This window comes from Arachis ipaensis, chromosome B09 (genome assembly GCF_000816755.2).
Source record: "Arachis ipaensis cultivar K30076 chromosome B09, Araip1.1, whole genome shotgun sequence".
Taxonomy (NCBI): Eukaryota; Viridiplantae; Streptophyta; class Magnoliopsida; order Fabales; family Fabaceae; genus Arachis; species Arachis ipaensis.
Genome location: NC_029793.2, coordinates 38,010,889 through 38,019,688, shown reverse-complemented (window position 1 = coordinate 38,019,688; position 8,800 = coordinate 38,010,889). Strand labels below are relative to the sequence as shown.

Here is an 8,800-nt window from a genome sequence, read left to right as displayed (position 1 = left end):
GAGTAACTAGACAAAAGGAAAAATATAATATATTACTTGTGTATAGTTGTATATTACTATAAGCATGGTTCTGAAAACCGGACCGAATTGGCCGGTCGAATCAGTCTAACTGAAAACTGGCCATAAAAGCGGTCCGATCTACTGCTAATAACCGTTGGAGAGAGAACCGTTTAGAAACCATTGAACCGGTAGGTTCTAAGAAAACGACGCTGTTTTGTGATTTACAAAAAAAAAAAAAACTAATCGTAAAACACCCCCTTTCCTTGAATTAAGAATCATTCGTGCACCCCCAATGAACCCTAGCCCTAGGTTCCTTGCCGCCGTAGTCCCCAGGTTCTTGATGCCTCCACTTCTTTCTCTTCCCCCTGTTCGGAACCCAGGTCGCTCGGCCTCGGCTCATCGTCCCGATCTTCCCTGGCTTTTCTGTTTGTGGCTTGGAGTAGCTCGTTGGGTCACTGCTTGTCTTCGCCTCACCTATCGCCGTCGCCTTGCCGGTTGCCATCCGTGTCCCCGTCGAAGGTTAGTGATGGCTCTGTTTAATTTTTCTTCTGGTTAATGAATACTGATGGCTCTGTTAGTCTGTTTACTTTTGCTTCGCATCCGCTCCTTCCTTTTAATTTTGCCATGGCTAGTGGTTACTAATGAGTGATGAGTAATGGCTTTGTTTAATTTTGCTTCTGGTTACTGATGGGTCTGTTTAATTTTGCTTTGCATCCGCTTCTTCCTTTTAATTTTGCTCTGGTTACTGATGAGTGATGGCTCTGTTTAATTTCAGAATGCTTGGTTCTTCTTGTTCTTTTTAATTTCTGGAATTTTTGTTCAAATTTTTGTGTAATATTTTGTAATGTTTTATAATGTTTGTGGCTATTTTGTCATTGCTGGTTGGAGGTTTAATGTGAGTATTGGTTAATGTTTTGTAATATTTGTTGCTGAATGCTGATTGTTAAGTTCAGATATGTTCTTGTTGCTGAATACTGTTTGTGCTGAATGCTGTTTGATGCTGAATGCTGCTGCTATTTTTAATTTCGTGAATGATTTATTAATTTCATTGTTCTTAACTTCTGTTCTTATTAAAAAATTTGTAATTGGTGATCTTTCGATTTATTATATGCTTCATGTTTTTAATTTCACTCTGCTTCTAGGCTTTGAAATCAATTTATGATAACTGTGATGCAATTATTTAGTTGGATAACTGATGTAATTATTGAATTCAAGAAATTGAGTTTTTCTGTTCTCATTATTAGTAAGACATGGATAGTTTAGAATTTTTTATTTCTTTCCCTTCTGAAGTTCGTTATTTCAGAAAGTGTTGGCTTCAACTTTCAAATGGGAATTAGGAGTTGGTGAAGATAATAACATCTTCTGGAACTGAGTCTGTTGTTTCACTGCCTAATAGAAAAGTAAAATATTATCTAAAATTAGTGAATTACGATAGTACACAGTGGTTTTGATCCATCTAGCTGGCCTCAGTGAGACAACTGAAAAATGTTCTTTTTATTTAACCTTGTTAATCATATCTTGTACAATTCACAGGGCCTATTTTGGTTGCCAAGAAAGTTATTGAAGCCTACAAGCGTAAAAGAATTAAAAGGGCTGTTTTACTTTACTTTTTGACTCAGCTACATTAAGGTAATATTTTCTATCTTTAATTTGTGTACTGCAATTAAATTCAGCTATTTTTAACGGAAGTATAATTATGTTAATTGTTAACAAATTTGCTGTAAGCTTTTGCATATTTGATGATTAATTACATTTAGTTGGTGATATTTTATGAAGGGATTTAAATTTGAAAGATATTTTATGTTTATTTATAATTTATTTATTATTTTATTAAGAAACGGTTTTTTCGGTTGAACTACGATTAGACCGGTTAGACCAGTAAATCAGTGAACCAATGACTAATAATTTATAATGTTAGGACAAAGTAGGTTTAAAAGATTTATATTCCCAACATTACAAACAAAAATACTAGTTAAATAAAGGATTAACCACCAAAATTGCCTCTGAATTATTAAAACGCTAATAATAATAACCCCCACTTTTATTATCGACAAAAATAATATTTAATAATTTAAAAACCTGCACGAAATATCCAGCCATCAAAAGAGACATTTTTTGTTAACAGAAATATCTGATGCGACAAACAGAATGCAAACGTGGCATCTGTAACTGATGATGTGGCACCGTTTAAAATTTAGGGTTTCAATTTCCAAATTATAACTCTAATTTCCCAATTAAATCCCTAATCTTCTAAATTTTTCTCTCTTCCTTGTTCCCAATTTTCCATTTCCAGATCTGCATTTTCATTATTCCTCATTCAGCATTTATGAGTCTCTCTCTACCAACAACAATAGCAACAAGAACCCATGAGACCCTCACAAAATCGTCCCTACCAACTCTGCCAAGATCACCTCCAGTGCCTACTTGCACCGTCGGAGCAATATCCTTCTCCCCACCTTGCTCATCCTTCTCTGTCTATGACCTTCCATCTCAGGCTCACCACCACTGCTTCAACATGCCGATGTCCTTGTCCGAGCATGTCTTTCGACGCCGACAAAGGAGCCAACTCCTATCTTGTCAAGCTTGCCTTACAGTTATGGTTATGGTGTTCGCCTTTCAATTCTGACCATCGCGCTTGCCTTCCAGTTTCAATCATCCTCACGTTCTAGTTCTAGGTGCAGGTTTTAGTTATTGTGATGTAGTTTTTGGTTATTGTGATGTAGTTTTGGTGTTGAAAAAAGTAGAAGATGAAGCTATGGCGGTGACTATGACATCGGAATGAGAAGAGGACAGTGTGTGCTTGTTGGGTTGCTAGGAATAGAAATGGAAACAGACTTGTAGGACCATGAGGACTTATTGGGTTGCAGGAGGGCCTTAGTTGGGAAGAGAAAGAGGTGGTGATGGTGGTGGTAGTGAAGGATGATCTATTTTTTTATGGAAGATTGAGGGTTTAAGATTAATAAATTTGGAGTTGGGGATGAAGACGACGCCATGATGAAGAGAAAGAAATGAGAGCTAAAGAGGAGAGAGTGAGTGGAGAGAGAGAAGATGAAATGGCCAAATGGCTAATTGCTAAGGAGAGTGTGGAAGGTACTTAATAATGCTTATGGAAAAGTGATGTTGTATTGATGATTCAGAATAATAATTACAAGAAAATTGGAACTATATGAGTTAGTAGTATTACTTGAAGACAAAATAAATCAATGAAACTGTGATATAAACTAAGAAAAGAAAGTGAAGCAGAAAATACAGCAATGCTCATCGTGCATGAGGACTTGGATGAAAAGAAGAATTAATTAGAACATATACAAGGAATTTGATGTAACCAAAAGAGGGAGGAACATAATGATAGAATGAAACTATACCAGGCTCAAGCTACCCTGCATAATCCTTCCATTTGGTATTTATGATGCGTCCTCTCATGCTTCTATGCACGTCTGAAGGAGGTGGGTCAGCAGCCACATGTCTCTGCTTTGTAACTAACTTCTCCTTAGTAGAATTTCTTGCATTAGAGTGCTCACTCCCATCCAATTCTGTTATTTTCTTTCTTACATTACCTTCTTTATTTAGATCAACCTTGTCCTCCAGGTTGAGAGCATGGTATAGTTTAGTCACAGCTACAACTGGTTCCCATGATGTTTTTGCAGTGTCTCTAATTCCCCACTGCACATGGACATTGTTCTGGTTTTTCATGTTTGAGAATGGTGCAAACTCTCAGAACTCAAGAAGGCTCAGATATAGAACCCTTGTCACTAGTCTGTAGAGGCAATGGCAAGTACTAATTAGTGTTATCCCCGCAGAATCTTTTTATCACTGAAATGTGGAACACATTATGAATCTTGGTCTCTGGAGGAAGTTCGAGTCTATAAGCCACCGAGCTAAGTTTCTTGACAATGCGAAATGGTCCAAAGTATCTCATTTTCAACTTCTGATTTTTTCTTAAAGCCACTAAGTGTTGGCGATAAGGTTGTAAACGAACTAGTACCATATTATTCTCTTGAAATTCAACATCCTGACAATTTTTATCAGCAAATGTTTTCATATATTGTTGGGCACGATTGAGATTGGCCTTAAGCTATTCAAGCAGCGTGTCCTAATCGGTTAGCAACTCTTGTAATGGCGGTTCATCAACATGAGAGAACTCATATCTAATGAGATTTGGGGAGGCACGACCATATAGAGCCATGTAAGGAGACATTTTGATGCTTCTGTAGTGAGAAGTGTTATACCAATACTGGGCCCAAGGTAGCATATCGAACCATAACCTGGGATTCACGAAACAGAAGCAATGAAGATACATCTCTAATGTCTTATTCATGACTTCACTTTGCTGTTCGTTTGTGGGTGGTATGCTGAGCTCATGGATAAAGTAGTGCCTTGCAACTTAAATAATCTCTGCCAAAAGTGACTCATAAAGATCCGGTCCCTATCCGAGACAATAGAGTTTGACAATATTCTTGATGAATGCCTCTGCCACTGAACGGCTATCAAAGTCATGTTTCGAGGGTATAAAATGAGAAAATTTTGTCAATCTATCAATAACCACCATAATGACCGTATACCCATAAGACTGTGGAAGAGCTGTGATGAAATCCATGAAGATAGCCTCCCACACCTGTGATGGTATTGGGAGAGGTTGGAGCAACCGTGCAGGTAGTCGAGCCTCTCTTTTGGTGAACTGGCAAGTGGAGCAAGAAAGAACATAAGCTCTTATAACTCTGCATATTTGGCCAATTAAAGGTAGAACAAATCCATTCCATAGTCTTGGCAATGCCGGAATGTCCTTCAATCATGCCATCATGGTATTCGTGCAAAATTGCTTGCATCAATAACCCCCTTTTGGAACCACCAACCTATTCCTCCATAATAGAACCCCATTCTGAACAGAATAGTTGGGGTCCTTAGGTGAGCCTTTCTCAGAATTCTCCCGAAGCTCATTCAGTTCGTTATCAACCTCAATTTTGCTCTTCAATGTATTGAACCATTCCAGTTTCGGGCAAGATCAAGCAGCCATGAAGCTACGTGAAAGGGCATCAATAGCAATATTCTCCTTACCAGGTTTATATTGAATCTCAAAGTCATACACCATGAGCTTGTGTATCCACCTTTACTGGTCAGAGGTGTGCAAGATCTGATCTCCCAGAGTCTTTAAGCTTTGCTGATCCGTACGTATAATGAATTTATTCCCCAATAAGTAATGGGAGAACTTGGCTACCGCTTCAGTCATCGCATAGAATTCCCAGGCATAAGCTGAATGGCATTAATTGTTAGTAGATAATTTCTTAGAAAAGAAGGCTATGTGGTGTTTATCTCGTAAAAGTACCGCTCCAATTCCTGTACTAGAAGCATCAGTCTCCACTAGAAAAGGTTGATCAAAGTTGGGAAGAGCTAAAACTGGTTCGAAAGTAATTGCCTTTTTCAATGACTCGAAGGCATGAGTAGCAACTGAGCTCCACTAGAAGGCATCTTGCTTCAATAAATCCGTGAGAGGAGATGCAAGAAAAGCGTAGCCTTTGATGAAGTGCCTATAGTAACCTGTCAACCCAAGAAATTTTCCGAAGTTGTTTGAGGTTCTCTGGTATCGGCCAAGCTATTACAGCCTAAACTATATCCTTCTCCATGTGAACATCCTTCTTAGTGATGGTGTGACCCAGATAGTCAATTTTGGACACAACAAACAAGCATTTTGATATCTTGGCAAATAAGGATTCCTTCTGTAATGTTTGCAACACGATCTCCAAATGTTCTAAGTGTTGAGAAGTAGAAGGGCTGTAGATCAATATGTCATCGAAGATCACAAGGACAAACTTTCTTAATAATGGCCGAAAGATATCGTTCATAAGATGTTGGAAGGTGGCTGGTGCATTCGTTAATCCAAATGGAATTACTAGCCACTCGTAATGTCCTTGATGTGTGCGAAATGTGGTCTTGTATCTATCCTCCGGCTTCACCAAATTCTGGTGATAACCTAATCTGAGATCCAACTTTGAGAAAATTTTTGCACCAAACAACTCATCGAGAAGTTTATCCACTATGAGAATGGGAAATTGATCCTTGACTGTAATATTATTTAAAGCACGGTAGTCAGTACAGAATCTCCAAGAGCCGTCTTTTTTTTTTTTACCAAAAGGATTTGCGATGAGAAGGGGCTATGGGTTGGCTGAATGATGCCATCCTTAAGCATCTCTTGAATCATGCACTCAATTTGAGTCTTATGGTGGTGAGGGTATCGGTACAGTCTAACCCGAATTGGTACTGCCCCCTCTACCAAAGGAATAGAGTGATCATGCAATCTTTGTGGGGGAAGTCCTGTAGGTTGTTGAAACACTATTTGATACTTCTAGAGGAGTTCAGCAAAAACAGGCTCCATGGTAATAGAAAACGGCAGGGGAATGACTGGATTCTGTGCAGGTTGCTGAACTTCTACTGTGAAGATTTCATCAATTGCATCAATGTTGAGAAGACATCGAATGTGGTGATACTGAGCTTGCTCCGAGGTGGAGTTCTTCTCACCATGCATTGTAACAAACTCACCATTATGAAGGAATCGAAGAAAAGCAGCATCATAGTCCACAATGTGCATTTTCAATTTCTTGAACCAAGGGGAAACGATCACCAAGTCACCTCTAGCAACATGTAGTACAAAGACATGTGGAATATTGACTTTGCACTCGCTCATTGTGACCTCCAGAGAAAGAATATAACCCTCAACATCCATGATGCCAAAAATTTCCACTATCAACCTCACACGAGGGCAGGCTGCACTGGGATGTTCAAGAATTTGGCTATTCGAGGCTGGAGGAAACTATCAGAGTTGCCTCCATCCAATAGAGCCCAAACCTCTAACCCTTAAAGGATAGCTCTGATTTGGATAGTGGACGAACCAGAGGTACCATGCATGGCATTGTAGGATAGGTGATGGTCAGTTACTTGTTGCTTAAGGGTATGGAGTAAAGGATCTACTACTTCTTTAATCACAGCTTGCTGTTCCACACACGGAGCTTCATATTCTTCAAGATGAAATAACATGAAGTGTCGATTTGGGCATTTATGAAGACCCGTGTACTTCTCATCGACCGATAACACAAGCCTTTGGCTCTCTTAGGTTGAATATCAGATGTGGATAACCTGCGAAATGGATTTCGTGGAGAAGAAGTGGAAGATCATTGGGATGGCACTGGAAGTAATAGAGGTGAGCCTGTACGTAGAGAAGGATTAGGTTGAGTTAAATCCAGGGTCTGAGAGTTAACAGAGCAGAACAAGGCTGACGCCATAGTAGTACTCGCATTGGGGGAGAACTTGTCCTTGTATAAATGAGCCAAGCTCACCTCCCTCATCAAGGAAGGCGGACATTGATACGGAAAAATTAATCCGAATAACTACCGGCAAGTATAACGGGTCGCATCAAGTAATAAAACTCACTGAGAGTGAGGTCGATCCCACGAGGATTGATGGATTAAGCAACTTTAGTGCAGTGATATGTCTAGTTAAGCAAACAATTTTTGATTTGAGTGAAATGTGATTAACTGAATATAAAGTGCAAGGAGTTTAAAGTGTTGAAAATAATTTGACAAAAACTTAAATGGCAAGAAACTTAAATTGCATGAGAAGTAAATTGCTGGAAAGTAAAGACGGAAGTGTAAACAGCGGAAAAGTAAATTACAAGTAATTAAAAGCTGAATGTAAATGGCGGAATGATAAATTGCAAGAAGATAAAAAAGGGAGTTGGGTGATAGGTACTCAAAATAACTAAAGAGCAATAGAAATGAGAATCAATGATGGAGGAGATCACTAGGGATCAGAGGTGTAAATTCTCATGAATTGATGATGATCAATTCCTTCTCAATCATGGGGATAGATCCATGGCGGATTGTGAATAATTGAGTCCCAATCTCTTGGTGACTCAATTTCTCTCAACACAATCAATTGCCACTCTCGTGATCTAATTGGTCAAGAGAAGAGATGAAGTTCAATAGCTAATCCTTCATGCCACACAACTCTCAGGATCTCAACCAAGGGTGGTTACATCTCACATACCAACCCAAAGTATATCAATCAAGAGAATTATGAAAGGATGAACTCTAAACTGAATTCTGTGACTCCTTTCTCAAGTTCCTCACATAATTCAAATAGATTCAATCCTTATCTCAATAGTAATTGAATCTGTGAAGAGCAAGAGTTCTCTCTTAGAAAAACCCACTTGAATTGAGAAGAAAAGAAGAGATATCAATTCATTCAAACAAACAGAGCTCCTCCCCCTAGTGAAAATGGGGTTTAGTGAATCATAGCTCCAATTACAACTTAGAAATTGCAAGAATGAAAATTAAACTAAGTACCAAGAAGAAGAATGGAAATTCAGAAAAGTAAATGAAAGCTACAAACAAAATAAAATTGATGTCAAGTATATGCTCTCCAAAAATAGAGTCAAAAGTCCCCTCAAGTACAAAACTCTTTCCTATTTATACTAGTCCTTTGGCTCCTTGAGAGGCCTTCAACCATGCTTTCCGGATTAGGAAATGGGCTTTGTTGGACTTGGGACTCAAATTTGGGCGTCTTCTCTTGTGCGTACGCACACTAGGTCGTACGGACGCATGCTGGCTTAAAACTCCTCTCGTGCGTACGCATATAAGGTCACGTGTACGCACGGCAACAACAAATCTCCTTGCGCGTACGCGCTCTTCATCTTTTACGCACGTATGGCAGCAAAAACCTCCTTGTGCGTACGCACACTGGGTCGTACGTATGCACAGCAACAAAATTTTCCAAGCTCCATATTGGGCACGTTATTGACACACACGCC

The 8,800-nt window shown here is 39.0% G+C and overlaps 1 long non-coding RNA gene across 1 annotated transcript; it reads left to right on the top strand.

Moving 5' to 3' along the window:
* LOC110266531 lies at positions 466–1,904 on the top strand. The gene is made up of 3 exons (XR_002353942.1): positions 466–519; positions 1,308–1,400; positions 1,836–1,904. It is a non-coding gene; the product is annotated as an uncharacterized LOC110266531 (long non-coding RNA).